The sequence below is a fragment of the Gigantopelta aegis genome, chromosome 8 (genome assembly GCF_016097555.1).
Source record: "Gigantopelta aegis isolate Gae_Host chromosome 8, Gae_host_genome, whole genome shotgun sequence".
In the NCBI taxonomy this organism is placed as follows: Eukaryota; Metazoa; Mollusca; class Gastropoda; order Neomphalida; family Peltospiridae; genus Gigantopelta; species Gigantopelta aegis.
In genome coordinates this window covers 341,831-347,830 of record NC_054706.1, presented here as the reverse complement: position 1 = coordinate 347,830, position 6,000 = coordinate 341,831, and positions in this window count along the sequence as shown.

Genomic DNA, 6,000 nt, shown 5'->3' with positions numbered 1-6,000 from the left:
TTCTGAAAGGTCTGCTTGTGTGAAAGTGCTAGACTGCTCATAGAAGAAATAGCGGTTTTTTTTAAAAATGTTTGACATACAGTTGCCAATGATTAATTAATCAATGTATTCCAGTGGTGTTGTTATAACAAACCGTAACTGTTTCCTTCGTTTGTTGAATGATGGCCGCGGTTTAAAGAAAATAAAGTAAATTAAGTGAAAATCAGTTACGCAGAATAGTTTGTATGTTTCCTGGAAATAAGAGCTTACTTCTATCGAAATACAACACGAGCGTTACATAATAACAAATCCCAGCTGAATGAAAACGCATCCAGCCAGATGTGCCTAGCAGTTCATAACTATAAAAAGTGGCTTCAGGTTCCACACGACCATTAATTACTCCAAGCAGTTCGATATGATGTCTATGTGAGAATATATTCTGTGAAAAATACAACACTATCGAGATGGCCATATGACTACTGAGACATGCTGGCTAAAACGTTCATCATGTCTGTTGTAAAAGTTAATAAGTAAACACTCAATTGGCAAACTCCGGTTATGTGTGTAAACGAACCGGAAGTGACCAGTTGTGTGTATTGTCCTTTATAAGTTAAATTAAATTAATAATAAAATAATACCTTTCCTTTATTTAGAATGATTACTTTTATAAAATAAAAGTAATCCTGTTGGAAATTAATAAATAATATTGTACTTTTTGAACTAACCGTCGAAGCAGACGTCAAGACGAGTTCTGTTTTCGGCATTGACGGGTATTCTCGGAACCGAACATACGGGTACTTCGACCCCTGGCCGCCATTGTTTATCACGTGACGCTTCTACTTAGTTACGTATGGTTTGATAGTGAAATGAGGCAACTTTGGTCGATCATTTACAACAGTTAACGGTCACGATGCCTAACACATGTTGTGCAGTTGGCTGCATAAACCATAACATGATGTTAAACAAAATATCGTTTTACAAATTTCCAAAAGAAGAGACTAGGCGCCGCTTGTGGGTAGGGTCATTAAAACGACAAACCTGATGGAATTCCATGGCTTCCCTCAGAATGTGACTACGTTGACTTTAATGTTGTTGCTTGTTGACACCAGCAGAGATTAATTTAGCAAACAAAATGGTTAAAGCATGAGCAGTGATAAAAATCCCACATTATACTGTAAATAAAATACACAATTCCATCGTCTTCCATGACCGCCCCCCCCCCCCCCAACAAAACAAAACGATGCATCCACTGATCCAGTTCTTGAATAAAGAGTATATTCCTTTATTATTAAATTTGTGTGGTCTTTATTTTTCCTTTAATCTTAGTTGCTTGGATATTATCTATACTTGTATTTATTTTGCAATACCACAGCTACTACATCTTATTTATGTTTTAATTTTAAAATAAAGTTTATACTGCTAAATTACACACATATAATAATTATAATATAGGCCTAAATTCTTGTTTAAACTTTTATTATTTTTTTTTTTTTTGCAAATGTGTCTGTAGCAGGCCTGCAGTAAGAAAATATAGGTCGTCCTCCCCCACCCCTCCGTGTTTAGTATTTACTTTGGTGCAGAGGGTAAATAATGTGTGTGCCTTTGTTTCAGTATATATATACTGCGAGCAAGTAATTAATGCGAAAAATGCGGCGAAGACATCGACGCAATAATAACTTGACGCATTTTGTTTAGTCTCATTCCCAATACAAAAAATGTGCAGGATTTTACTATAATACTTCTAAATAAATTAAAACTTTTATAATATAAAGATGAAACAAAATACAAAAACAATTTTTGTTAAATGTCGTTTTGTGAATACTTCAAGAATCTTTCTTTCGTTTCGATGTTGCCATTCTATTTTCACTTTCCTGGAATATCATAGCGGTTATATAATACAGTGATGTTCCAAATGTTTTGTTTTTAAAAAGTTCACTTTGCGATGTGAGTATTTTTCAAATTTTCTTACACTTCTGGATTACTGTATACATTTAAACTGTTTTGAACATTTGTAAAATTATCATCAACAAATTTTATTACTAAATATATTCCTTTAAAAATGAAACAGTAGAAAATTATATAACCGCAACCAACAATCCGTGCATATTTCTTCAAACCATTTGGCTCGACTCTATACATGCCATTTTAAGTTAGACTGGTCGCAAGTTGTCACTGTTGCTATATATCGCATTTGTTAACGTCTATTCCTGTGCTGCGCATCAAGTGTATAAAATCAGTCTAAAACATTTGTTAGAATAATATGTCTGCGTTAGCGTGAAATATTGTGCCCTGCAATAGCGACCCGTTTACCTTTTATTCCTACTGGTGGATTAATTAGAAGCAATCACCACACAAAAGTGCGAGGCATACCCTTAACAATAAGGTGTAGTTATACTAATTACACTACTTTAAGTAATTAGGGCTTCCTAGTCGACCTACCATGCCATTAGCTTCAGATTATGTAGTAGCTGTCAAAACAACTACGGACTTCTTTTAACATGAAAGATGAAGCCCAAACAATATAATAAGAACACAACTTGTTTTTTTTAATGTGATGTGGAATTTTGCCCGACGCATTAATAAAAATACGCATTTTTGTTCACTCATGTACGGACGCAATAATATCATGACGCATTAATTTCATGATTTACAGTATATATATGCCAAATTTCTAGGGAAATCACTAATGTGTGTGTATGTGTGTGTGTGTGTATATATATATATATATATATATATATATATATATATATGTATGTGTGTGTATATATATATCTATATAATATATATATATATATATATATATATATATATATACACACACACACACACACACTCACACATATTAGTGATTTCCCTAGAAATTTGTCAAGGCATGGTAGACCAAACACTTTTGGGGCATTTTCACCATTTTTGGGGCACTTTTTTTCATTAAAAATGCACAAAAATTAATTGAAATAAACATTAATGTAATTTATGTGCTTGCTTTAATAAATTAATGGCAAAAGATGTAAAAGGCATATTTTATTAATTAATAATACCTTTTTGGGTGTTTTATAAAGGCAATTTTAGAATTAATTAGTGAAAAAGGCTTATTTAATCTCAGGGCAGCATGGTGCCGATTAAGACAAGATGGTGCTAGACTATTGAGGCATGGTGCTGCACCGTGCTAAAACAAGCTAGGGAAAACACTACGCATGTACATATACATCAATCTAAAAATACATAAAAATCTATTCTATTGTGGATCAATGTAATTTGGTGGTTGTGGTACATTTGTAAATTTTACTTGTTCAAGTTAGAGGACTTACCTTTTTACATATATATGTAGTTTCATGGTATTCTACAGTTCAGTGTGTGTTTGTGTGTGTGTGTGTTTGTGTGTGTAATCTGCTTTAGAAATTACCTGCAATAAAATGAATGGTCAACTGCCATATCTGATATTTGTTTTCCATTTTGAAAACACTGTGTGACATGGAGAATATAGCATTTAACTATCTCATTCATATATTTTCCTTGAATATGCTACATAAGTGCATCTACATGAGGTAATTTAACCCGGGTTAAAAGCAACTTAGGTTAAATATGTGTAGTCTAGTAGAAGGCATACCGATATAGATCAGTTTATTAACAACCATGATATTTGCCTCCTTTCTCCAGCTGTATACTATTAAAAATTAGTTTTGTAGATACAAAAGTATTACTTAAATTGAACTGCAATAACAATTCCAATACAACACAAGACTGAACAAGAAAATATCTGCAATATCCATTGTGACTAGATATAAAACAACACCAATATTAAACATATATATATTAATCATTATTTACTCAGTTTAATTTTTGTGTTTTATTACTAAATATACCAGGTTAAAGCCTATTATTAAAAGATTTGCATGTTTGTTTGACGAGGTAACACTTATGTTTTATTAGGTTGTAGACCTCGACATGAAAATAACTGAGGGAACTGATCATTTTCTCCCTAATGTAGTTTATGGGGGGCAATTTAAAATATTACCATATTGATACTACATGTATATAAATTCACATGCCAAAGGAAACTATATATTATTCTCCTTGAAACTAATCTCAGGTGTGATGGGTAAGTAGAGAGAGATATTGCTCCCCCTAGATGTCTAGGTCTGAAGATGGCTATATTTTATTATTGCCATTTTTTGTTGCCTGCATTCAATCGGTAAGGAAGGGCAACATCATGTGGTAATTTTGCAATCTGTAAAAACAAAAACATTTCATTATTTTAAGAAACTGTATTTTGTTTTAAGAATAAAAGAATGTATTCAGTGGAACATTATACTGTTGCCAATACATCTATATAATAAGATATGACAATAATACTATTGTAATTTTGAACTTGTAAAGTAACAACTTTGCCATTGTTTAATTATTACATGTTAATTGGAAATAAAATAATTATTAAATCATAAAAATAATTAACTTAATCATGCATACAAATTTTATTATAAATACAAATTATATATTTTGTAGCCCACATCATAATTATTATATTAATAATTATCTTATCATTTCAAAATTGTTAAAATTTATAATAATTAGCATTACCTGAAAATTGCATCAACAAAAATTATATTCTGCCCAACCTGCCCTGTCCCCCTCGACATTTCAAAGTACACGGAAACACATCGGTACTAAATATAGATTATATTCAGATTCCCGTTGTTCGTTTCTCTTATATGGCAACCCAAGCTGTTATAATACACATAAGACGTATTGCAACTATGTGTTAGCTACAGAAAATAAATGACAATATGTAAGGCATGTAAAAAGTTAATATGATAACTTTATTCTATGTAAACCAGTAATCACTAAGGCGTTGCTTCACCCCAAAGACCCGGATGATCGGTAACTAGGCCGTGTAACGTCACGCCGGTTCCGAGAATGTAAGTGTTTTCAAATCTTGATTTAATTTTAGATCACAACTACACAAATCAGTCTTACTAAGTTGAAAATTAGTTGTACAAGACATATAGGAATATTATCTAACTGAAAATGATTACATAAATTAATATCTTAAATAATTAGACTTTAATTTGAACCGCCCTCACGCCATAGTAAACGACAAAATCCCGTTTTGTGCTTAGAACTCCCCGTGGCGTGGAAATTATGTTCAATTAACATTAATTTCAATAAAATATATTTTGTTTAACCTATTTCTGGCTATAACAGAAATAGACGTAATTAATACAGTCATCAAAATATATATTTGGACGCCGTGTTAATTGCGAGATAGACTTGTGTTACTGATTTACCACGTCTTTCTATTCGTCCCTTTTTGATTTCGCCCCAGGACTTATCTCCCGTCTAGTTTAATTATAAATTCGTCTTCGGCACATTTACGTCGCACAGAGAAGAATACAAATGTATTTATGTGAATAAATCTAGTGTTATTTATATCATTTGTTGATCTTGCTCTTTTTAGTATTGCGTTATTTATGTCAACAAATATAATTGTTTGTTGACATGCAAAGCTTATCTATTGTATAAATATCTGGCCGATCGGTGTGTGGAGCCTTTGATCAACTAGTAGTTGCACGTAGAAATATATCTGGTCAAGGCAACGCTACCACATAACCCACACCACCCCGAACCGGTTACAGATTTGGTGGCAGCGGTGGGATCAAATTAAATCATTTAAAAAAATGTATAATATGTAAATGAAACCAGTCACACGTGCTGTGAAGTTGTGATTATATATAGGTATTTTGTCATAATAGAACATACATTTTTCGCTAGTGCAGTAGTTATAATTTGTTTTGTGATAGTTACAGTTTTGAATTATTGTTAAAATAATTATGAATTCTAGACCGGACACATCACTCTTCGTTGATAACCTTGGTAATGCTTCTGACATACCAAGTGGAACAGCGGCGAGTTTGAGGTCTAGATCTAGGAGAGCTATTTATGAAAACCTTAATTGTACACCACAATCTCTAAATCCTAGTTTGTCGAGAAGTCAATCTCAAACTGACATGGAAAACTCTAAAG